The sequence below is a fragment of the Macrotis lagotis genome, chromosome 8 (genome assembly GCF_037893015.1).
Source record: "Macrotis lagotis isolate mMagLag1 chromosome 8, bilby.v1.9.chrom.fasta, whole genome shotgun sequence".
NCBI classification, from domain to species: domain Eukaryota; kingdom Metazoa; phylum Chordata; class Mammalia; order Peramelemorphia; family Peramelidae; genus Macrotis; species Macrotis lagotis.
The window spans coordinates 105801138-105826420 of NC_133665.1; the positions used below are offsets into that span (position 1 = coordinate 105801138).

Sequence of the window (25283 nt, forward strand, 5' to 3'; positions counted from 1 at the left end):
TCCTCATACACAACATGACTAATAAAATAAACATATTATACTTACATAGGTATAACTTTTACCAGACTTCGCTGCTGAGGGGAGTGGGGTGGGAAGGAAGGGTGGTAGAAAAATGTGTGACTTATTAATATGCAAGTAAATGAATGTTGAAAAACTTTCATAATATGTAATTGGAAAAATAAAATAAAATAATCAATTAAAAAAAAAGAAATTCTTCATAAAACTTCTGTGAAGGTTAGTCTTTCAGGTACTTTGTGTAGAAACTCTTAGGATTTCTACCAGACTTTGGTGATGTTAGTTAGAGAAATTAAGAGACAGAGCTAATCATGGATTTCCACACAAGAGAAACAAAAACCATCCCATGTCTGGTAAGTCTTAGCCACTTGTATCTCACTGAGCCTATTGCATAACTTAAGAGCAACATTTTCATATGTCTCTTCTCTGCTCATAAACCACCCCTGGATCCTGATTGCCTAATGAGTAAAATTCTATTCTTATGCCTAGTATTCAAATACCTTTCCAGCCTTATCTCATATTAATTGCTTCTATATATTCTATGAAAGAGCCAAACAGGATTACTTTGTGTGGCCTATATCAACCCTTGTATTTTCTGCCTCTATGATGCTCACCCTATTTGTTTTTCAGAGTATCTAACTTGGTACCTCCTAAAGAAAATCCTGGTTCTTCCTCTGCCTGTAATATTCCCCCTCTCCCTCTAGACCTAACTATCCTTTAAAGCCTAACTCAAATGTGTGAAGCCTTCCCTAATGGGCTTTTGGTAAGTTCCTCACATGATAACTTTGTTTTTGAACTCTTTTATTCATTTTCATAGAATATTGTACCTTCCAGTTACTTGTCTATACATCCTTCTCCCTTTTGAATTGTAAGAACCATGAGGGTGGAGACCATTTCTTATCTAAAATTTTTATCTCCTTAGTACCCAGCTACATTAGGTGTTGAATAGACAGTTGTTGAATTGAATTGAAGCCAGCCCATTTTCCCTACCTTGCAGTCTTGGTGTTGGAGTCTTTCCAATAGTTTCTTTCTAGAACACTGGTTTATGAACATTCGATAATGATGGCATCATGAGTTTTAATTGTCTCTCAGTATCGCATCAGGAGTACAATTTTTCTATTTGTCTTTTATTACTTTATCATTAGCACCATTCTCTTTTTTGAGAAGGATTATTCTCTTATTTTTTTTCTAGCAGGTGGTTATTAGATTTCTCAAAAGTGTAGGATTTGTTTTAATGAGTCACTTAACATTTAGCTGAGATTGTGAAGACTGCATCTGCTGCCTTTGCCAGCTTCCCAATTCTGTTCTTCATGACTGAGCTCAAAGAGAAGTGAAAGAACTTTGCGTTCCTTTGATAATAAACCTCATCCAGCCCGGATCATTGCTTCTCTTGTCTATTAAGTTCTACCTTCCACCTAGGAAAAAAATACTGACTGTATTGACCTGGTTTCCTAGGGTGTTTGAAGGGCCTTCCCTGGAGTATGCCAGTTCCATGTACTTCCTGGAATGCAATTTGATTTGAAATGACCTTTTCATCTTCCTCTGGTCTTCTTGACTGCAACATATGAATAATTTTCATTTCCACTAAGGTGTTGTTCATTGAAGTATGCTGGTCTGGGAAACAGTAAACAGAAAATTCTCAGAATGAAAACAAAAGTTCTCTAGGCAGGTAAAGATGAATCAGAGTCAGATTCATACATACATTCATATTGTATTGTTGTTAATAAAAAGTAACTTATCTTTCCTATGTCCATGGTCATCACATCGCAGATATTTATTGGATTGTAAAAGGGATCACTTTCATTAAGCAGTTCAATTCATACAGAGGAAAAAGGTCCAGATTTAAGAAATAAATGTGAGGTAGTTGGAAAAATAAATAGAATATTTAAAAAAGAAAAAGAAATAAATGTGAATCTCTTCCTAAGGAGATACCACCTAGATGCTCTGAAAAAAGAAATGACTAAGTTACAGTTACTTGTGCCAGGAGAGGTTGGTGTGGAACATTAAGATGAGAAACATAAATGGAATATAGAGTATAGATTTTTTTAAAATAGTGTGTGTAAAAAGTGAGATGAAGTAGTATTGTATATTGAGAAGACATACTTAGGTAAAGAACTCAGAACCCCAAAGAGGTAGTATGGGAGAGAGCATTTGGGGAAAGATTAGTAGAATCAGAAACAAGTATGATTTAATTATCAGAGTATATTATATGTTACCTGGATAATAAGATGAGGAATTTTCAAAACTAGTCTGGTATAGAGACTGAAAGAGTACTGCTGGGACTTAACTTATCAGACACCCACAGTATTCTCTGTGGAAATTAGAGAAATCACCTTCTTGACTTGCCTTAATTTTTATTTTATCCTTCAAAAATGGAGAGACTAATAAAAATAAATTCTGCTCTGGATCTAGTTCTCACTACTGATTGCTGGTTTGGAAATTATGGGAATCTAGAAAAGAAGTGACCATTTCATCTTAGAGTTTTAATAAAAAAAGAAGAAAATTGCTCAGTCTTTTGTACAATTGTAATTTGGGGAGAGCTGATTTTAAAAGGTTTAGGGAAAGGAAGAGTTAGAATTCCATGGATTAAGATTCTGTGCAGGAAGGAAAGATGAGATACTCTCAAGAATGACATTCTTGAAATCCCAAAGAGAAACAATTCCAATGAGAAAGAAAAAAGGGAGGTAAATAGGCTGAGATTGGATGCACAAGCCAATTTGGATTTTTAGAAGATGAAAGTAAGGACTGACGATGGAAGAAGAATGCAAAAAACATAGCAGAGTCCTGGAAGAATATTGTCAGACATGTTAAAACTGAGAATGAGCTAAGACTGGTAGGGAAAAATAAGAGGAACTTAAAGGGTTTTTTGTTTGGGGGGGGGTGTTGTTTTTTAAACTACAACTGGGGGAAAAGAACAATCAAGATGCAGTAGGATTCATTTCATGTTTCACTTCTGTTTTTCCTTTCGGAAGAATGAGCTTTGGATAGGAAAGGATAGAATAAAAATGGCTAAGAGGGAGTTGATACTGAAGGCAAATAGGTGGGTGCTAAGAGAACACTGAGCTGCCTTTCTTGGGGTTCAAAGCTCCTGAATTACATCCTGAGATGTAGAACAAACTGACAAATGCAGAGCTCTGACTTATCAAGGATCATGAAGGCCAAGAGAGTCAAAAATCTTTCCCCAATTTCCCAAAACATCAAGAAAATGGAACCTGTCATCTGAAGTCCAATGAGCTTGACTTTGATTCCTGGCAAGACTGTAGAAGGCTTAATCTAATAAGAGAAAATTTAATAGGATTGAACGTGAGGTTTTACACTTGAGGTCAAGAAATCAATTTCACAAGAACAAAACAGGAGAGGCCTGTCTGAGCAGCAGGTGACCTGAGAGTTTTAGTAAACTGCTAGCTCAGGCATGGTGATAGGGCAGCCAGGAAAGCTAAGGTGGGTTTATTATTAAGGGAAGAATGATGTCCAGGAAAAAGAGGTGATAGTCTCAATGTACTCTGCCCTGCTCAGACTGCATCTGAAGTATTGTGTTCAGTTCTGGTTATGACATTTTAGAAAGAACATTAATTAGTTAGAGAATATCTAGAGGAGAAGGGAGGGAGGAAGAGAAGAGACAAAGAAAAGAAGGAAGGACAGAAGGAAAAAAAGAGGAGGAAAGAAGGAAAGATGGAGGGAGGGAAGGAAGGAAAGAAAAGAAGGAATAAAGGGAAGGAGAAAGAAGGAAAGGAAGGAGGAAAGGAAAAAGGAAGAAAGATGGAGGGAAGGAAGAAAGGAAAGGAAGGTAGAAGGGCAAGAGCAAGGAAGGAAGGAAGCATTTATTTAGCAACAACTATGTTCAAACACTCTGCTAAACACTTTGCATATATTATTTCATTTCATCTCTGCAGCAACCCTGGGAGGAAAATACCGCTATTATCTTTATTTTTACAGTTGTGGAACGAGGCAGGCAGTGGTTAAATAAGTTGTCCAGGAGCACGTAATAAGTGTCTGAGGTTGGATTTGAATTCAGGTCTTTCTGACTCCAGGCCAGGCATTCCATCCACTGCCTCTTCCAGCTGCCACCTGGAAAGTGAAGGGCCTCCAGTTCATGTCTTGGTCCTCTTCCAGAATGAAGAATGGACAACAAACAACAGCAGTGAGGAAGAACTGAGAATGTATAGCCTGGAGAAGAGAGTTCCTAGCTGTATTGAAGTATCAGAATGTCTCTCACCTGGAAAATGGTAGAATTGTTCTGTTTAGCCCTGGAGGACAGAACTGATACAGTGAATAGAAGTTGAAAAGAGGTAAAAATAGTCTTGACCATAGGAAAAAATTCCTTACAAATATTCAAAAGTAAAAAGAGATTGCTTTGGGAGGTAGGGAATTCCTGACCACTTAGAGAGTAGAAGGGATTCATCATCAGCTGTTAGCCAGACTCAAGGACCTCTGAAGTTTCTTCCTTCCAGAACTGAGATTCTAGTCATTCACTGGTAAGATGCTTGTATCCCATCTGGTCCTCAGTGGGAAAAGTAAATGGGGATTGAGGTGGTAGTGATGAGGAGAGGCATGGGCTATAATGATTCCAATCTTCTATGGTGGTAAGAAAATTATAAATAACAGAAGGTCTGTGGAGAACTTTGAATTCCTCAAAAGAATCTTTTGAGATCCAAGGTGCCTCAGACAGGATGAAGAGAGCTTTAGGACTCAACTGATCAACCAAGTGCATTGGCCTTTCATATCAAACAGAACAAAGCTTATTATCATTTATGGGAAATTGGGAGTTTTCCAAGGAGTGAAGCAGTTTGTTGGCAATATTAAATTAGGATCCTGGGCAGTTTGGTAGATGTCTTACAGTTCACATGAATTGAAGTTTGCTTGCTCCTTTTATATCCCAGCACATGAGACTCTCTTCCCTAAAAGCCTAGTCTTTCTGACCGGGTTGATTTTTTCCATTTAAACACTTTAACCTATTTGGTCATTGCTTGTTTAGAGAACTTGTGACCATCAGAAATCTCCACTGATTGGTGAATGACTAAGCAAATGATGGGTATGGAAATGTCATGATACATTACTGAGACATAAGAAACAATGAATATGATGAATACAGAGAAGTTCTTATATGCAAAATGAAGTAAGCAAAGCAAAGAAAGCAATAGATAGATAGATAGATAGATAGATAGATAGATAGATAGATAGATAGATAGATAGAGCGAGCGAGTAATGTATTTGGAAAGAATGTAACAATACTAAGTGAATATTCCAAAATTCTACAAAACAAGCATGACTCTAAAAAAAACCCCAACTGAAAAGATACCTCCCCTGACTCTTTTGCAAAGGTAGAGGGTCCAAGTCCAAAGATAGAGGAACATTGCATTTAATACCAGATTTTTTTTCCAATATACTGATTGGTTTTGTTGAATTCTCCCTCTTTGTCCCCCTTTTTCTTTTAAAAAATTCTTGTTATAAAGAATGCTTTCTGGGGGCAGGAGGAGAAGGGAGACCAGAGAAAATCTGGGCAATGGAAAACAAAAGTTATAAATAAGAGATTGCCATGTTGTACTGGGTTCTGTTTACATGCTAAAGAGTTCTCTTGATTAGAACTCTCTTACTAATTCTTCAGTTTTCCAATTACACTGGACATATAACAGATTGTTCATTATATTGAACACAAGTACATTGAATTACATAATACTTATTGAATTACATAATGACTATTGGATTATCAAATGACTAATTCTGTCACTGGGAGACTTCCTACAAGAAGTCTCAGTGACTGGGGAATACTGAGCAGACCTCAAATCTGTTGTTTAGAATTTCTTGGAAGTAATTTCCGACAGTTATGGACTCTTTTTGTCTATCCCATCAAATTCAGGTGACAAATCCCTTACAACCAAGTTGACCATTCATCACTCATTCTAGCACAATGAATCCATCATTTCTGTCCTTACTCCACACTGAGACCTAAGATCTAGAGCTTTGGGTTTGTGAAAACATCTTTTGCCCAAAGGAATTGTTAAATTGCTGCTTACATCTTATTTCCCAAAAGCTAGTTTGTATTCTCTACGTCACCATTTTTATATATTTTATCATCATTTTTATCAATCAATAAGCATTTATTAAGTATCCATTGGGTGCTAGATGCTAAATATATAGAAACACAAAAATCGAACAGCTCTTGATCTCCAGGATGTGCATGCTCTTGGGTAGATAATATACATAGAAAATTATATGAAAAATATACAAAAAATATACAAAAACAAATGCAAGATAATAAGTACAAGGTTGGAGAGAAGGAAGGGATCTAGAAAGGTTTCGTGTAGAAGGTGGTGATGCTTAAATGGAGTTTGAAACAAGTGATTCTAGGAACTGGAGATGATGGGGAAGTACATTCCAGCATGGGATTGTACATGTCCAAAGGAAGATGGGGTGTCCCATGTATAAAACAATGCAGCTAAGTGACGCTGTGGGTATAGTGCTGAACCTGAAGTTAGGAAAACTCATCTTCCTGAGTTCAAATCTGGCCCCAGACACTTAATAGCTGTACGATCCTGGGCAAATCACTTAACCCTTTTTGCCTCAGTTTCCTCATCTGCAAAATGGGCTGGAAAATGAAATGACAAACCAGTATTTTTTTTAAACCAGTATTTTTTAACCAAGAAAACCCCAAAGAGTTGGACATAACTAACAACAAAAATGTGCAAAACAATTTGGCTGGAACTAGATTGTGTCAAGGGGAGTGCTGTATAAGTGCTTTAGAAGCCAAGCTGTGAAAGGCTTAAAAATGACAAACAGGAATTTCTCTTTGACTCACTATTGATTGCTCACGTGTGTATGTTTTATAGTTTCTAAAGTAATTTTTTTTACCAAAATTCAGGGAGCAGAGAGAACAGGAATCTTTCTGTCATTTTACACAGAGGAAATTGAAGTTCATAATGTTCAATGACTTGCTCAGAATTATGTAGCTACTGAGAGTTGGGATGAGGACTGGAACTCAACCTCCTCATCAGTCATCCCTCTCATTCATTTGGTGTCTTTCCCTTTTCATAGTGTTGTTGTTGTTCATTCATTTTTTCATTGTGCCACTCTTCATGTCCCTGAAGCAATAGGGTGAAGTGACTTGCCCAGGGTCACATACTAGTACATGTCTGAGGCCAGATTTGAATTTATTAGGATGAGTCTTCCTGGCCAGGTACTTCATTCACTGACACCTCCTAGCTGCCCTTTTCAAGGTCTTTCTAAATAAACATCTCCTCCATTCTACTGAGCAGCTTTGATGTTATAAAGACTAATAATTACAGCAGTCATTTCAGGGTAGATAGGACCTATACCCAGATACCAGAAGGGGTTGTAGATGTTATGCGCATATCCTGGAAGTAGCGGCAATAGTAACAGAGAAAGAACAGTGGGCATTTGTATCAAGAAAAACAGCATGTTTGTATGTATTGGTGGACTCCAGGGAGTCTGAGTTCAGTCAACTAAGGCAGTAAATTCAGGATGCCATCGATCTCCTTAGGTGTATTTAGAGCTAGCTTGGCCACCATGATTGTATTCCTTATGGATATGCCTTCCCTGGGCTGCCTGTGCACTCACCTTTGCATCTGAGAGCAGAATAAATTGTCCTTCAAAGAATGTTGACCCACAGACACACCATAGGTTTCAAAAACCCTCATTTTTTTCTAGCAGAACTGCCCTGAGCGGGTATGTGAGAGGAGAATGGATGATGCTGGGATGCAGTTGCTGAATGGTTAGTCCACAGGGAGCTTTTGTGTACCTGGCAGACTGATGAAAGGCTTTCCAGATTCGTTGCAGCACACTTTGAAAAAATGACACAATTCTAGCACTGTTGCCAGGAGCATGCATGGATCATTCAGGTTGCTGATGACATCACATTGGACAGGGCAGGTAACCTGGGTGAGAAGCACAGATATGAAGTGATGCCATGAGTACATCCTTCAAAATAAGAGGAATAAAACTAACCAGAGCCAGGTTCAGTGTTGTAGAAGTGGGGTGGGGGGAAGCAAGCCATGATGGACCCAAACTGGCCTTAAATTTTTCTGGAAAATTGGTGCTGAGAAGCCTAATTTTTCATGTGCAATCATCTTTTTTATTATTAAAAAACAAAGCATGCTATACAAAAGTGATGACCACAGTTATAGAGAATGTTTTGCATTGAATTCAAATACAAATCATAAGTCTACTGCCAAAAAAAGGCTAATTTAATGATACTATTTAAAATGAAAGATCAGTTATGAAACCTTACAACCATTTTGCCATGCTATGCTATGCACTTTTGAGAGTACTGTGCCTAACTTCGGGTTTCCTGCCTTAAGAGATAAGTAGGGGAAACAGTGACTGTGATTAAAAAGTTGAAAATCAGGTTCTTTAAAAAAGGGTAAAGAAAATGATGAGTCAGTAGTTGGTATATATTTATTAAGGATCTGCTGTTTGCCAGCTAGGGATATAGCTCCAAAAAAAAAAAAAGACAGTTCCTACCCTCAAGGAGTTTACAATTAGGGGAAAAGAACATGTAGATGGGAACCTGAAAAGAAGGGAGGGCAGCATGGTAGAGAAAGTCAGAGAAGTCCCAGAGTAGTTCAGCCAGGTGAGAGACCAGGGGATGTTTCAGCCAAACTTTCTCCTTAAATGAAGGTTTGGAGTCTATGGCCCCACCCTCCAGGGCAAGGGGCAGAGAGAGTGATGGGCTTGGGGAGGAGTACTCAGGATGATGAGGTTTCCCCAGTCATGAACTGGTATTCAGTCTGAGGAGCAGGTGCCCTGTGACTTCTATCTTGGGTGCTTGTTTCAGGAAGAGAAATCTTGGGTTTGATGAGAAATATTAAAATCTGCAAAAGAATAGATTTCTCACCCTTTCCTGTCTTACCTGATGAGCCTTAGTACTCTCCCCAGATCTATTGTTACTCCCCTTCACACATGTTAATCCAAGCCCAACTAATCATCACACTGTTTCTCATTTTTGATCTCCTATCGTTATACCTTTGCACAAAGACTTGTCTCCTTTGATGCATGGTCTTTATTTTTCTCCTAAGAGATTATTGAATTCAGAGACACCTTGAGTTTAAATCTCAACTTGGCTACTTCCTTCTAGTTACTCCTTGATGGGTCATAACTTCTCTGGACCTTGATCTCCCCATATCTTTTATGAATGTGGGCTAACTAGATCATCTTTAAGACCCTTCCAGCCCTAAATCCTAGGCAAGATGAAAACCCAAATCCTAGCAGATTTAGGATGTGCCATAGGGAGTTAAAAACAGCATGGTTTTGACTTTGGAAATATATGGGGTGGGAAATTTATGGGTTAGGGACTTCTGCCTTGTACCCAACTGTAACCAGATTAGATCCCCTGATCCAAGGAGGAAACTGTTCTGTCACACATTGCAGCTTTGGAAAGTCTAAGGATTGATGTACACCCACAGTATTCTTTTTGAAATGTCCAAGTAAGACATTCATGTTGTGTGTGAATTTTGTAATTTTGCATCTCCAAAGCACTTTCCCTTCCTAAACCTCAGATTACTTAAGGATATAAATTTAGTTCAAACTCAAAAAAATCTCTGAGGAAGGGAAAACTTAAAGAGAGCCTTCTCTCTCATATTTCAAAGCAGAGAATACTCCCTTAACCATCCTCCTTGGAAGGCCATCTCACCAGGAATCAGACCTCCAAGATACTTCCTAAACTTTTTTGTCATAGCAAACTCATACATTATTACCCTCAGCTTCCCAGACTCAGATGGGAGAAACTTGCCTTTTCTTGCCTGGGACTAGTTCTCTAGGACACTATATGAAGTCTCTCACCATGACCTAGGTGATTATCTTCCCTTTCCCTCTTTGTGCTATCCTTTTATATATTGAATTGAATGCTTGCATTTGTATTTCTAATGTTTAACCTAATTCCTGCACATAACAAACAAGTTTCTATCTATCTATCTGTCTGTCTTTCTCTCTGTCTCATCCAGTGGCCTTTTCTCAATCTTCATTCTCTTTGATCTCTCTAAAGCCTTTTTTGGCTGAGGATCATCCTGTTCTTGATATCCTTTTCTTTCTAGGTTTTTCAGGAAACCACTCTCTCCTGGTTCTCCTCTTACCCATCGATCACTCCTTCTCAGTCTCCCTTGCTGGATCCTCGTTCAGGGATCTATTCTGGACCATCTTCTCTTCTTTCTGATGAAATCAACTTCCATGGATTTAATTAGATTCTCAAATATGCCATCTTGTCCTAAACTCTCTGTTGGCCTCTAGTCTTGCATCTCCAACCACCTTTGAGATATTTCAAGTTGGATTTCCAGAAGATAATCTTAAATTCACCATGTCAAAAACTGAACTCATTATCTTTTCCCCTAAATGCTTCTTCCTTTCAAACTTCCCTATCAATTCCTAGGTTATTATCATCCTGAGAGTCCCCTAGGCTCTTAACCTAGGTGTCATCCTCAATTCCTCACTATCTCTATCCTTCTTCCCCATCCCAAATATGCAAGCTATTTCCAAGGTCTGTCCACCACACTTTTGGAACATCTCCTGAATGTGTTCTTACCCTGAGACCACCTTGGTGCTTGGGAGATTGCAATAGCTGCTGCTGGATCTGCCTCCCTCAAGTCCACCTCCCCACTTCACCCACCAAAGTGATTTTCCTAAGATGTAGGTTCAATCATGTCTACCCCTCACCACCCCCTACTTAATAAACTCCAGTGATTCCCTATTGACTCCAGGATCAACTACAAAACCCTCTATTTGGTGTTCAAAGCCTTTTATCCCCTTCTCCCACTCTATCTTTCAAGTCTTTTTAAACATTATCTCCTATATATAATCTTTGAATAACACTGGCTCCTTGACTGTACCAGGAACAAGATGCTCCATCTCTCTGCTCTGGGGTGCTCCCCATACTTGGAATGCTCTCCCTCCTCATTTCTGCCTCCTGGCTTCCCTGGCTTCCTTCAATTCCCAATTACATTCCCATATTTTATGGGAAGCCCAACCCCTCTTAATTCTAGGGCCTTCCCTCTGTTAATTCTGTTATTCTGTTTATTTTTGTCCAGTTTCTTTGCTTGTTGAGTCCCCCATTAGATTGCTTGCTTCTTGAGGGCAGGAACTGTCTTTTACCCTTTTTTGGTATAACAGTTTCTGGCACTTAGCAGGTCCTTAATAAATGCCTATTGACTATCTGACTATGTAGGCAAAAGATGAAGGTTTCATACCACTCCTTGGGTTGCAAGTTCAGGCTCTATAATCTACCATTTACCTGCTCTCACCTCCTGATGCTCTCCCCCACTTTTGGCTAGGGGGACTTTGTTTTCACATGGACCATTACAGACCCCAGCTCTTCTGTTCCAGCTTAACATTCATGATTTCCACTTGGGCAATGTCTCTAGTTCAGCCATTTAGGATTTTGTTTTGGAGATTCAGGGTCTCCTTTGGCCAGTTCATCAGTTGGCACAATATGTGGCCCATGGTAAGTGCTTGATATATGTTGATTAGTTGATTGATCATCCTTCTCCTTGGAGCAGTATTGTTCCCAGCATTTGCTCTGTTTCACTGTAGTGGCTGCCTCCTGATGCCATCAAGAGCAGTGATTTCCAGCTAATGGTTCTCAGACTTGTCTTTGTCTTTGGGTATAAAAAAGATTGGAATCATCATTTTTAAAACTATGGGCAGTGATTTCCCACATTTGAGACCACTTATTTTAGTGGCATTTTGATACTTTGCAGCCAGATACATTTCACCTGCAGCTATGGAACATCTCCAACAGGTGTATAAGCATGATGCTGTTCAAAGAGTGGAGGGCATGGGGATGCATGGGGAACCTGCAAAGGACCTGCCTTGCGGGATGTGGTACCCATGCAACTTCAGCATCATCCTCCTTGTCTGCAATCAGGGTCTTAGGTTCCAGATCAATGGGAGCCATGGTAAAGTTCAAACCCTTCCAAGAGCTGACTCCCATGTTACCTTTTCAACTTTATGTTCTACTTCTAGATAAAGTAGACTGTAGTTCTCGCCTCTCTGACTTTACTTGATTGGAATGAGCTTTTCCTTTTCTTTCTGCTTATTGATTGATATCTTTCTGATTCTTTAAGGCTCATTTCCTTTATGAAACTATTACTGACCATTCCAATACATAGGGCCTTTCCTTCTCTGAATACCTTTATCACTTAAGACTTCATTTCATTCAATTGGCCCTTTGTATTTATAGCCCTGTGTTATTATTTTTGCATCTTATGTACATGATCTGTTTCCCCCCAGACTGTAAACTTCTTGAGGTCAGAGACTATGTTTTACTGTTCCATATGTACAAGTCCTAGCATGGAAGCCCCATGAAATACTTGATGATTTCTCTGTTAGAGATGGGCTAAAGATTTTACAAGGAGGGTAACCTTAACTATGGAAATAGCTGCCCAAGTTCAAAGTGAATTGCCTTGAAATTAGGCAGGATTGGCCAACCAAGGCTGGGCCATTGTCTCATTCAGGGTTTGGGGGTTTGGAGAGACTCCCAGGTTGTATGATTGCTGCCTTTAGTCTGGGGGTAACAGTGATTTCTCCCAATTTGGAATGGGAGGAAAATATAGCTATCAGAGAAGCAACTACGAAGTAGAATATAGGTCATTTCCTTTTGAAACTCTACTCATTAGCTAAAATGGCCCCCATGAAAAGAAGGTGGAAAAAACAGTTTCTATTTAGAGGAGAGTTTTCTCTCACTCACTGTGATCTCATAGTGTCACTTCCCCACCCCTGAACCAAGGGTTTTATTTTTATTATTCTAAAAGGCTGTGGAAAGAATTGTACTTGGAATCTGAAGAGAAGGGAATAAGGAATCTGAATGAATAAATTGGGGTTGATGTTCAGAAGCAGCAGTTAAAGGCAAACTGGAATTTCGGGGGACTTCATCAGCAAATAAATGTACTCTAAAGATCATTCCCTCACTCACATCTGATCAAGTCTTCTCTACTCTCCTCAAAAGCCCCCAAAAGCCTTTTTTTCTGATCTTTTCTAGCATTTATTTTTCTGACCTTCAGCATGAGTCTACCAGGCTTTCCTAGTTCCATTCTTCCTTCTTTCCTCATTCTAGATGCTATTTCTCTGACCCTAACCTGACTACTATAACTCCTAGAATTCATAATTCATCTTCTTCTGCTCCCATCAGTTCTATAGCATATGGTGCCTTCAGCCCTAGTGGCTAGAGGAAGCCCCCTAGAGGAGTTGTTGGTACACTTGACTTCTTTGATTTTAAGTTGAAGGCTTATGAAAGGAGGAGGGTGGTCCCCAGGTCTGAGGCCTAGGAGCAGTTCCACTCTGAACTCTAGCCTCTGAAAATACTATCCCAAGTGTTGAGTTTGCCATGGGATGCATCCAAAACTGAACTTATGCTTTCTCCCCCTCCCCAAACTGACTCGCCCCCCCAACTCTCCAGAAGCACTGTGGTATAGTGAAAGAATGATGAATTTGGAGTTAGGAAGACCTGGGTTTGAATCCTATCCCTGATTTGTATTAGCTGTTTGATCCTGGGTAGGTCCCTTAACCTCATCTCTCTAAAATGGGAATAAAGCACCCACAGACCAAGGACCAAGTCAGATAATGTATGTTAAGTACTTTGCAAACCTTAAGTCATTCTATAAATGTCAGCTATTTCTGTCAATGATGCAAACATTTATCCAATTCTTAGATTTAATAACTTTGAAGATATTTGAGACTATTTCCTGTTCTCTCCTCTGTATTCATTGCCATCAACTCTATTCCATCAATCCTTCTGTGTCCTCTATAACTTCTTCCCCTATATCCATTTTATTGCCAAGTCTTTTTCCCTTTGCAATGAACAAGGTTTGCTTGTTCATCTCTACTCTCACCACCATTCCCCTAGGCCAGACCCTCATGGCCTCATTCCTTTGTTGCCACTTCCTAACTGGCTTCCTTTCCCAAAGTCTCTCCCCCCTCCCCAGGTCATCAAATTAATCTTTTTAAAATATCATTTTCATTATACCTTTCCTACTCTTTGCATCAAATCCAAACTCCCTTTGTTCAGACTCTCTGGAACCTTCCTATATCTGAGCTGTCTAGTGTGGTCTTCCACTTTTTTTTAGGTTTTTGCAAAGCAAACAGACTTAAGTGGCTTGCCCAAGTCCACACAGCTAGGTAATTAAGTGTCTGAAGCCGGATTTGAACTCAGGTACTCCTGACTCCAGGGCCAGTGCTCTATCTACTGCACCACCTAGCCGCTCCCTTCCACTCTTAATGATGTGACTGCTGTGCCAGGCTCCCTCAACCTTTGAGGCCATTCCTCTTGCCTAGAAGATCCTCCCTTCCTATTAAATCTTGCCCATACTTTGAAACTCCAATCTGGCTTCTTCCATAAAATAGTTTCTGACTACTCCAACTCTTGTTATCTTCCCTTTCTCCAAATACTTGAGACATCTCTTATGATCAGAACTCACACTTAATCACTCAGAAATCTGTCATCTCATGCTCCTCTCTCATTGTTTTGTGTTCCTTCCATATCAGGGCACGGCACAGCCCAGTGACCCATGGAAAATGGGTGGCGTCACCATCAGATTAGACTATAAACTTCTCAAGGCCAGAGACCTTCTTCTTGCTGTCCCTGGCCCAGTGAGGCTATGTTACTTGCCATGGTCACACAGCAACAAGTGACAAAGCCAGGATTTAAATCCAGATCCCTTGACTCAAAGTCCTGCATGTTCTTCTCTATCACAAAGGTCTCCCTCCCCTGTAAGAAGATCAAGACCAGAAGCTGCCCTCTCCCCACTATTAACAAAAGTGGTTTTTCAGATCTCTTTAACCGATCTCTGAATTCAAATGCCCAAGTTATTTGTTTATGGTGTGTATAGAGCCAGTGTTATGTCTATCTTCGTATTTCACTGCTGAACTCAAGGTTCTTATACATATTAGGTGCTTAATGTTTGCTGATCTCAACTAAGAATAAATATTACATAACTGTAATAACCAGTCTTGTCCCTAGAGAAGAGATGAGGAGTGAGGAGTGGACTTCCCTTATTTCCTTGAAGAGTAGAGAACTATGGGTACCAAATGTTGACTATGTAATCAGTGGAGCCCACCGTGTGCTTGGTTTTGCAAAACTGTTTTTTTGTTGTTGTTACATAAGAGGATGTTATTTTGGCTGTGTCTGGGGCAGGCTATATCTGGAAATCACTGTGATATGAAGACAAAAAGACCTCAAGAAAATGTTTTAATAATAACCATTTTAAAATTTAGGCAATAAATATTCTATTTAAGCAATAAAATGAAATAAATGCTTATAGATTTGAATTGGCTTCTGGGTGTGGCTGCTGCTGCCTCTGTGGGGATGGCCAAGGAGGCCTGTTGTTTTGTTCCTCCTTCTTGAATAGCCCTGGGAAAGGAACCGACTGGCAGAATGATCTTTTCCTTGGCGAGAGGCTCTAGGAACAGGATTTGTGGCCGGCAGGCCATGGAGTAAGCTGACTCAGCATTATATAATGACTTCCTGGCTTCAGATCAGGGGTTTCTAGCTTCAGGAACTCTCTGGCCAAATTGGAAAGCAGGACCCCTGCCCCACTCCCAATTCACAATGGAAACTGAGTATGGACTTGCTTGGAAGCCATGGGGAGAGAGGGCAAATCCCCCCCCCCCCCCCCCGCAGAGAGTTGGTGATGGGGAGAGCCAAGGCTTGCCCTTGGGCTCACACTGATCAGCCTCTGGAGCCCTAAAACAGACAGCAGGAGCTGGGAAATGATGGCAGATGGTGCTGGGGCAAAACAACCGGAGATGGAGCTCAGGAATTGCTATTAAAAAAAAAAGATTTCTCTCTAGAGAGGGACAGGCAGAGCAGGGAGATGCCAAGATAGCCATCCCATAGTGGAGTCTTGTTCTACCAGTCATGTGCAATAGGGGTGGTCCAGTTGGGTCAAGGATCCCTGGGAACCTAAGGGTGTGTACATCCCAAGACTGGTCTGCCATCTCTTGTGCTTAGTTGTGGGGGTCACCATCACCTACACACTCCAGGCTGGCCTGAAACCATGCCTGGAACTGAAGATCCTTGGATCTGAAGACCCTTCCCCTCTGATGCTTCTGGGCTCCCTCCCTTACTGGAATGGCAAGGGAAATGTGCCTGGAGAACCACATGCTCTCTCACATTATACAATAGACTTGATGATCAAAGTAGTATTTGGGGTCTGTGCCCCAGAGAAGAGATCTAGCTCACTTGTATCAGATGTGGCAATGTAACTGGCTTGGGACAGGAGGCCCAGTCAGAGCAAACCATAAGCTGCTTGGAGTCAGACTTCACTAAAGTCCTCCTCTAAGGCCTCCTGTGATGTGGTGGGTCCTAGGAAGTTGGAAGGCTAAGGGATGAGTGTTATGCCTTCCCCAAGGAGCAGTTGAGCTGTTCAGAGGGTTCTATTACCAGATGGTTGACCCTTGGGGGATGAGTTTGGGAGACCACAGCTTCTCCTATAGATCAGTGACTGATTAATGACTAAGACTTGGAGCTGTGGGGGGAGTGATCTGGGGCAGAAGAAGAAATCACTGATCTCAGGAAATATACAACTTATTTTTCATTGAAACTCTGACTGAGGCTCCTTTGTGGGACTAAAGAAGACTTCCCTAACAGAATGTGAATCTTAGCCCCTGGCCCCCCTGGCCCATCCCTGACTGCAGTCCTGGGGCCAGGTCCTGACCCCAACCTGGGCAGCAACAGGAACAAAAACTGCTAGATCAATTAATATTCAGCCTTTTTTGTTTCTGAGGTGGGGACACAGGTAGGGCTAGCTGGACAAGCCATTACTCTCCTCCTTCCTTATCTCATCTGGCTCTGTCTGCTTCCTGTTAGGCAGATCCTGGGAGTCACTTGTGGATTAAGAGATACCTAAATCTTAATGAATAAATGAAGACAGCCTTAGATTACCAGTGGCCAGACAAGTATTTTTCATTTTTAAGTAACTCTTGAAATAACCCCCTTTTCTGTTATAATCTATTTCTTAAAAAAATTACATTTTATTTTTTCAATGAACAAAAATCTATTTTCACTCCTTCCCACCTCCTTCTGTGGAAAAAAGAAAAACAAACCTTTAACAAATATGTCTAGTCAGGTCATACAAATTCCAGCATTGGGCACTTCCAGAAATTATTTATTTTCTACTTGAGCCTATCACCTCTCTGTCAGGACATGAGTAGCATGCATCATCATCATCACAATCTATTTTTTTTAAATTAAAAATACATTTCATTAAATAATTAAATATATATATATATTTTATTGACAGTTTGTTTTCACCTTGTTTCCCATTGTTTTTCTTCTCCTTTCCCTTTCCAGAGAACTATCCTTGATAGCACACAAAAATGAGAGAAAAACAATTTCAGAAAAACTATCATGGAAAGAGACTGGTATTAAATATAGTGCTCCCCAAGTCTGCAAAGAAAGGGGCAGGGAATGCCTTCTAAGAGTTCTCCTTTGGCATCTTAGTCTTTTCATATATTTAAAATAATCATTATTTTTCCCATATTACTTTCATTCCCAAATATATTAACTGCCCCTTCCTTACCTTTTGAATTCTCCTTTATAACAAATAAAGAAGGGAGGGGGAAACTGACCAATATAGTGAATAAATATGACAATAGATTCAAGATTTCAAACTCAAAGACTTTATTTCATTTTTTTCACTCTGCATGTATCTAGAAAGGTGTATGTGTGTATGTATAGAATCAGAGAGAGATAGAGACATATATGTGTATATGTATGTCTCTGTGTATGTGTGTGTTTGCAGAGACAGAGAAACAGACATAGATATGTGTGTGCCTGAGAGACAAATACACACACACACACACACACACACACACACACACACAGAGAGGCAGGTAGGTGGAATACCAAATCTAGAGTCAGGAACACTCAGACACTTAATAACTGGGTGACCCTGGGTAAGTCCCTTAACCATGTTTGCCTCAGTTTCCTCATCTGTAAAATGAGCTGGAGAAGGAAATGGCAAAACACTAGCACAAGACAACCTCAAATGGGGTCATGAAGAGTTGGACAAGCTGAATAACAAATGCCCATATGCATATATACATATATTATACAATTGTATGTATATGTATACATATGCATATCTATCCTGTAATTACTCCAACAGCATCATTTTGCACTGATGTTGCACTCTGTATTATCTTAAAGTCTTGTGGTACCATCAGTTCATCCATCCATTTGTTAGCCTAGGCCTGCTCAGATCACCTTTCCCAGTATCCTCCACCCAGTAATTCTTGTCCAAGCAGTTTCTATTCCATATTAGGACCTTAGAACCCTTGATCAGCCCCTCATGTCCTAGTCAGTCCAACACATACCCTATGGCAGCTCAGCTCTTCTCTGACATCAACTATAGACTAGCCATCCCCTTTCTAGGAAAGCATATAGAATTTCCCTTTCTAATATTATTTTACCACATCTTATATTTTCACTGAATTGATTTAATGACATCAAAGTGGGGTGCTCTAATACATTTTATATACTGTAATAAAGTCTCGGTAATTCAGAATTCAACAAAGAAGGACCAAGGGTTACATTTTTTTTAAGCAATTAAATCTACTCAAGAGAAGAAATCATTACCAACTCTCAATAGCACTAATTTGTACACAAAATACTAATTACAAATGATTCTAAACTGTGCATTGAAGCAGGTCTGTCACAACTTCTTAGTAACATGTAGCGACATTGTATGTAATGATAATAATAATTATGATAATAATAATAATAATAATAGCAGCAGAGCGCAGCTAACAGCAGAGAGGCAGCATGTTGTAGAGCAGAGGTGTCACATGTAGGGCTGCAACACTCCCAAGTGTGGCCTGAAGCAGATTCAAATGTAATTTGGGAGATATGTAAGAAAAAATAAAAATACAATAAACAGAGCTACTATTAACACTTTAAAACTGCATTATGTGTAGATTAATGGTCCAGTTTCTACTTGAATTTGATATTTCTGGTGTAGAAGATAGAAGACCTAGCTTCATATTGTACATCAGCCCTGCCCAAGTCAACCTCTCACTGCTTTAGATCCCTCTTTAAGACTCTATGGTAGGGGTGGCTAGGTGGCACAGTGGATAGATCACTGGCCCTGGAGTCAGGAGTACCTGGGTTCAAATCCGGCCTCAGACACTTAATAATTACCTAGCTGTGTGGCCTTGGGCAAGCTACTTAACCCCATTGCCTTACAAAGAAAAAAAAAACCTAAAAAAAAGACTCTATGGCACAGAGAGTTGTGACTTACATAAGCATAGGCATAGGCATTCTCCTAAGGAGTTCCTTGGATCAATGAAATCACAAGTCTTTCCCTAATGGGAGCTCATATTTATATAGCCCTTTATAATCTACAAAGTGCTTTCATTAGTACAGTTTCCCTGTGAGAGAAGTAGTACAAGGAAGCTTTATTGCCAATTATCATCTCCCTATACTTTGCCTGAGGCATAGGCAACCAACCATTTCCTGAGTTTAGTGTCTTGGTTTGTGATTGACTATGCAATGGTCCAAGGGCTGGAGAGTCAAGACAACTTCCCATAGAGAGGTGGAGATGCAATGGATGGAGTTCTGGGTCTGAAGTCAGGAAGACTCATCTTGAGTTTAGATCTTGCCTCAGATACTTACTAGCTGTGAGATCTTCTATGAGTCATTTAACCCTGTGTGCCTCAGTTTCCTTATCTGCAAAATGAGATGGAGAAGGAAATGTCCAACTATTCCAGCATCTTGACCAAGAAAATGCCAAATGGTATCAAGAAAAGTCAGCCACACAATATGGTTAAGTGACTTGTCCAGGTTAACAAACCTAGAAAATGGTGGAGTCTAGACTCAAATCTAGACCTTTTGACTCCAAAGCAATGCTATTTCTACTTTTCCACTCCCTCTCTAGTTAGAAATGCAAAATTACATTTCCTTCCAAAATCTTTTGTAGCTCAGATGTTTTCTGGTTGGCCCTGTTCCCTGTTGGCCAGGTAATTTGTTGCGGTTTTAGTGTATTAAGAGGACTTACCCACAAAGTACTTATGAGACTAATGGAAAAGTAAGAATGGAATCTGAACCTAACTGGCTGATCCCATGATAAGGACCGGTCCAATCTGGATGGTTTCCTCAGATTTAGTTTCTTAATGGTTGAATATGTATGTGTGAGGGAGAATCTTTATCCAAAGCTGCAGGTCTCCTGGGGCAGCATGCTCCATCTGGGTCCAGTCCTTCCTTCCTGAGCTGATTTGGACCTTCCCCATTTTTGTCCACTTCCTAGGATATTTGCCTCCTAGGACTTCCCTAGAGCTAGTAGGTTCATAAATTGAAGTGGTGATGGTGACTGATGGGTAAGTGTTTTGGGGTTCAGCTGCCAACTTTGCCATTCTTCCCATTGGGAGTACCCAAAAGTGGCATAGAAGGAGACTTGGATGGGGTTCAGGAAAGTAAGATATCACTTTAGTCCTGGATATCAGGTGCTATGTGTTTAAATTCTTCTGACCTCGGTTTCCTTTTCTGTAAAATGAAAAGTTTGGACCAGACAGAGGTTAATGTTTTTTTTCCTACTCCAAGTCCTATGAGCCTAAGATTCTAAGATAAACTGGCATGTGGATTGCTCTCTTTCAGATATCAACTCTATTGATTTCTTCTGGCTTCTGGGAGTGCACAATAACAACAGCTGTCTTTCAGATTTACTGGAAGCTTTATTCCTTCCCTACAGTCAGACTTCTTACTTGACTTGGACCCTGGCCTTTGGTTCAAACTGGGGGGTTCCTGGGAGGCAGTTTGATGTTGTAATAGTAGTAAACATTTGAAGGTTTGCAAAGAGCTTCATGTACATTATTTCATTTGACCTTCACAACAACCTTGGAAGGTAGGCACTATTATTAAACTCTGTTTTGCAGATGAGGAAGCTGAGGCTGGTAGCAGTCAAGTCTGTAAGGCAGGATTGATTTACTTGCTCTGGACTCAGAGTCCAAATATGCGTGGTTGCTTCATGGATTTGGAATCAGAAGACCAAGATGTGAATCCTATCTCTTACTACATACAGCTATGTGACCATGGATAAGTCACTGGACATCTATGAGCCTCAGTATCATAGCATCTCTCTGACTGGGGAGAAAGCCCAGAGATCATCTAATATGACCATTCCCTGTGCAAGAATCTCCTCTAAAAGTAAATATTATTTCCCAAACTTCCATTGATGGGAAGATTACCACCTTCAGAGACAGCCCATCTCCTCTTTGGAATAGCTCTCATTGGTAGAAAGATTTTCTTTATGTTGGATTGAAATCTGCCATTCTGCAGCTCCTCTCATTGCTCCTCATTCAATGCTCAGGAAGAACAAGACTAATCCCCTTCCCATTGGATAGTCCTTCAAATATTTGAAGACAGACTTCTCTTCTCTGGACTCAATACCCCTTATTACTTCAATCTTTGCTTGTATGGTTTTCCAGGGATTTCACCATCTTTCTGATTGATCTTGTCTGGAACATCTCCTTGTGGCACCAAGAACTGAAGCCATTCCTCCAGATTCAGTCTGACCAACAGTGGAATTCCTTCTTCCCTCCTGTTGGATGCTCTGCTTCTGTCAATATGTCACATTCAATGTTGACTCATTGAACCTGAGGTCTACCAAAGCCTCCAGATCTTCTAGTGAACTGCTACTGAGTTATTTCTCCCTCCTCTTCTTGTGCAACTGATTTTTTTCAAACCAAGTCTAGGTTTTTACAATGATCCCTATGAAATTCTATCCTATTAGATTCAGCTTATAATTCCAGCTTGTCATGACCCTACCCTTTCTGGGATAGATCTTTAGGCAATTCCACAGATCTCCACGTTGTCCTCAGTCTATTTATCACCCACTGTTTGACCCAGGTCTTCAAACCAGTTCTTAATACTTAGGGTCCACATTTATCCTTGTCCACAGGGATTACATGGGAAAGGTTATTAAACACCCTGCTGAAACTCAACATCCCATGTCTATGGCATTCCCTTAATCTGTCAGTCCAGTGACCTTGTTTAAAAATTCAGTGAGCTCATTCTGACATAACCTGTTATTTTTTGAAGCTTCACTAACTTTTGGTGATCATGATTATTTCTCTTCCTTAGTACCATTGCTATAATAAAACACTCTGGAATCAGGGCAGGTATTGAAGTTCAGCTCAATGGTCAATAACCTGAAAAACCCATATTTTCCTTTTTTTGAAAATTGGGACAGTTGCCTGTCTCTAGCCCTTTGCCTTTCCTGTTCTTACAGTTCTTCAGAGATCACTGACAATGTCTCAGCAGTCATATTCATGGTTTCTTTCAGTGCCTTGGGATGCAGTTCAGCTGGGACTGGTGATTTAAACTTATTGAGGGCAGTGAGGGTCTCTATCTTGCTTTACTATCTCAAGTTTCAATTCTCTGTTTTCTATTTTTATTTTTTTAACTTCCCAAATCAAAGGTTATTCTCTTTGGTAGAGAAAACAAACAATAAATGAGTTGAGGGGTCCCATCTTACTTCCTTTGTCTATTCCTATTTCCTTAGCTATGCAATGATGCTAATACTTGTCTTCCACAGAGCTATAAATGGCAATTTTGATATTTGAGGTCAGCTGCACAAAATTGGCTAAGGGACACCCTTGGACACCACTCCAGAGAAGAGACCCCAGAAGACATCCCAGAGAAGAGCCATTATTCAAAAGGCCATTGCCTAGGGAAAGCTGAGAGAATGGGGTACATTTATGTTAGGGATGAATTTACCTAGAGAAGAAACATTTTATCATGTAGCTTCCAGCTTAGCTATTACTTTTTTTTATGATATTTTTTCCAATTAACATAGAGATAGTTTTCATCATTCATTTTTGTAACATATTTTCCATTCCTTCATCTCTTCCTTCCCCCCTCCCCCAAAAAACAAATGATCTGATATAGTTAACTAATACTTTGTTATTGAAATTTTATCTTATTTTTCCAATTACTTGCAGTGGTCATTTTTCAGCATTCAACCGCTTGCAAATTTATGAGTTCCACATTTTTCTACCACCCTCCCTTCCCTACCTCCTTTCTATAGTGACTAAAAGTTGTCCATGATTATTTGTAATTAACATATTTTTATTAATTAATACTTTCTACCTAGGCATTAAACTATGCTGTCACAGTCTCTATATTTCAATGCCTCAGTACAAATCCCCAATCAACTACCTTACCTTAGTTCTAGTACCTTCATTATCTACCTCACAGGGATTCTGTGAGAAGTATGTTGCAGTAACAAAATAATAATTATAATAGTTGTGGTGTTAAATACAACTACTAGTGTGGTGGATATAGCTTCAGAGCCTGTAGTTAGGAAGACTGGGATTCAAATCTTGCCTTAGACACTTACTACCTGTGTGACCCTAGGCAAGTCACTTAACCCTGTTTGTCTCTTTTTCTTCTTCTGTAAAATGAGTGTGAGAAGAAAACAGTAAACCTGATTCAGTATCTCTACCAAAAAAACCCCAAATGAGGTCACAGAGTCAAACATGACTGAAAAACAACCGAAGAACAACAATAAAGAAATACATGAGTAAAAAAAAAACACTATCAAGGATCATTTGATCAGAAAATGAGGTGGCCAAGTTATGTAGTGAAAACATTACCTAGAAGATGGATAGATACATCTGAGTGCTCTGCTGATAATTTGTTAACAGACCTAAATAAAAGAAGGTCTGCTCACATAGGTTGGTTCCTTTATGGGGCACCTTAAAGAACAGTTGGCAAAGGATGAGAATGTGTGAATGGAGTAAGATTAAATTCCAAGATCATGGCTCCATCAGAGTGTCTGTAGTAGTAATAATCTGACTTCCCTCTGACTCTTACAGTAGCCAGAAACAATGTACATTTGTTACCCAGGCCCCATTGGAGCCATCACCAAAGGTATTTTGGGATTTAAAAAAGAAACTCAAACTTTCCTAGTCAAAGTGAAGAATTAAGTTTTTTTAAAAAGATAAAACTGATAACATTCTATCTTGCACTGTGCTTATTTATGTCCATGTCTTTCCCTGCTAATATATTGAGACTCCTTCAGGGCAGAAGCTTTCTTATTTTTCATCTTTCTGTTTCCAGCACCTAGCCTTGTACATTGTTATTACTTAATAAGTGCTTGCTGAATCATTGTCAAACTAAAACACAACAAATGAACAAACACATAAAAATACCCCCAAGATGTTCAGAGCTTAGCTCCCCAAGATGTTCAGAGCTTAGCTCTAGCAAAATCAAAATAGCTATAGTATGAGAGCCCTGGATTTTGGGATCTAGTGGATGAATACTGGCTCTGCTATTTATATATATGACAGCTGATGTTAACCTTCTCTGAGCCTCAGTTTCTTCCTCTGTAAAAGTGAAGATATTGGACTGGTTGGTCTCTTTGCCTTTCAGCCCTAGTTGCTCTGCTTTGTCTTCCTAGCAACCTATCTCCAGTGTCTATTTCCATTTTGGGTTTTAAAGATGAGGACATCTTAGTTTCCTTTTTGTTGCTTCCCTCCTTTACCACAATGGAACTGGGAGTTGGGGGCTGATAGATCTACTCTCCATCACTGGGATCCTTGAATTAAAAGAGGGTCTTCTGGACTTGCACATTTCTTTAGGTGAATCCCTACTCTTAAATCTTTTCACTTTAGAAGAAAAAGAAAACAGTGTCTCTGAGTCAAAGGACTGACTCTGGAGGCAAAGGGTTGACCTGGATTCAAATCCTATTCTTGATGCTACTGTTGTATAGGATAAGAATCATCTGTGGAATGAAGGACTTAAATTGGATTATCTCCCAGCTCTAGATCTCTGATCCTTTGATCTTTCCTAATACTTAAAAGAATCCATGACTTTGTTCTATTTGTGTTGATCACAGCCCCTTGACACCTTATTAATGATCTTTCTGAGTTGCTTTAGCTAAAATAATCTGTGACCCTGTGACCAAGAAGATGAGAAATCTTTGGACATTGATAAAAGAGCTCTTAGATGACATTTAAGAGAGTCCATTGCTGTGCCCTTCCTTGCTTTTTCTTCTTGGTAGTACTTTGCTAGACCTTGTCCTTTGTTGGTCTAGCCTTTGAGATTCCAGGATTACCTCCAGACCTGGGTGAGTTGGTAAAAGAGGACTCCAAGAGAAGTCTCAGTTGCTTCTTCTTCCCAGTCTGATTTATTCAGAGATAAGAGGTATAGGCCAGGTTAAATTCCATTTTAGAAGCTGTAGAAATCCTTGAATGTCAAGGCTCACTGGCATTTCCTTGTAACTGTGAAGAATGCAAAAGCCTGCAGGGATATTGAAATGGTTGGAGGTTGG

At 39.8% G+C, this 25283-nt stretch overlaps 1 long non-coding RNA gene across 1 annotated transcript; it reads right to left on the bottom strand.

Annotated features, from left to right (window-relative positions):
* Positions 1 to 799: 799 nt before the first annotated feature.
* LOC141494921 (uncharacterized) lies at positions 800 to 8638 on the bottom strand. Its single transcript, XR_012470582.1, has 3 exons — positions 8540 to 8638; positions 7591 to 7907; positions 800 to 1629 (listed from the first exon to the last, which is right to left on the bottom strand). It is a non-coding gene; the product is annotated as an uncharacterized LOC141494921 (long non-coding RNA).
* Positions 8639 to 25283: the final 16645 nt, after the last annotated feature.